This window comes from Limulus polyphemus, unplaced genomic scaffold (genome assembly GCF_000517525.1).
Source record: "Limulus polyphemus unplaced genomic scaffold, Limulus_polyphemus-2.1.2 Scaffold2249, whole genome shotgun sequence".
NCBI lineage: Eukaryota > Metazoa > Arthropoda > Merostomata > Xiphosura > Limulidae > Limulus > Limulus polyphemus.
The window spans coordinates 802-1,933 of NW_013667859.1; the positions used below are offsets into that span (position 1 = coordinate 802).

General features: G+C 26.7%; 1 protein-coding gene across 4 annotated transcripts in view; it reads left to right on the top strand.

Annotated features, from left to right (window-relative positions):
* The first annotated feature begins 338 nt into the window (after window positions 1-338).
* The window catches only part of LOC106466405 (transcription elongation factor SPT5-like), a 74,795-nt gene continuing 74,001 nt past the window's right edge, over window positions 339-1,132 (top strand). Inside the window, exons 1-2 of one of the 4 annotated variants that reach the window (XM_022394406.1) lie at window positions 399-455; window positions 816-927. The gene's annotated coding sequence lies outside the window, so the exon portion shown is untranslated. Of the gene's footprint in view, window positions 456-795; window positions 928-1,132 lie in introns of all 4 variants that reach the window. The other 3 variants (XM_022394405.1, XM_013926693.2, XM_013926692.2) reach the window with 3 other exon arrangements.

The following is a 1,132-nucleotide window of genomic DNA, read 5'->3' on the forward strand; positions in this document are numbered from 1 at the left end:
AAACCGCCGGGCATTATTTTTAACATAAATGAAAAATATGTTTATTGTTATTATAAGTATTACTGTTTTGATTTTGAACAAAAAGCAAAAGAAGAAAAACGAAAAGATGCTTGTTAGATACTCTATTTGAAAACAATAGTGCGAGAACTGTATGCGTGTTTTATCTTAAAAATGCATATTTGATATTAGTTTTTGGTAGTTTAATTGTCATTCAAAATTCACACGATCATTTGATATGTTATTATTAAATACTATTATGTATTGACATTTGGATTGAAAGATAAAATTTATATTTCGAATACAAGTCCTATAAAATATAAATTGGTTAATTTTGTCTGTCATAAGTTTTTCAGTACATCTTTGAACTGGAGAATGTACTGTACCTGAGTGTGTCGATGATTGGGAAAATTATAAAGTTTTGCGGGGTATGGATATTCCATTTTACGTTAAATTAGGTAATTAATATATAAGTTGATGCATGGTTATGTAGAGTTAAAGTGTTGTGCATAATTTATTATAAGTAATTGTACTTTGAAATGCTAGCTTATTCGAAGAAATTGTTTTGACAAATAATGAAAGAGTAATATTATTATAGTACTACTGTTAGTGTTACTGTTTTAGGCCCAATATCCTATTGAATATGGTATTTGTAACAGTAATATTAATAATGTAACACTGTAACAAGTAATAAAGTGAAAAGTAATACTAATGGTAAGTTATAACATTTGCACGTAGATATAGGATAGTCGATTCATATTTAAATATTATTGTGCTTAAATGTACTATTTAATACAGTTGTGTAATTGTTTGAGAAGATTATTATCAATATTCGTGACGTCGATGAAGAGAGAAGTTGTCTTACAATTACATATGACTATGAGAAGAAAAATGCTGAAGTTGTCTTCTTTAATATATTCTTGGACGAAGGTATTCACACCAAATTTATATCGTTTCAACTTTTGCATCTTTCAAACTAAAACTTTTCTTAGACCAAATTATTGCATAATTTTCTATGTTCAAAATGACAACAGGTATATTCTTATAGTATTTTGGCACTTGTGTATAAAGTTAAAATCATAAATAATACTCAACGTTAAACTGGTACACAGTTAAAAACATTTTATTTAGGCCT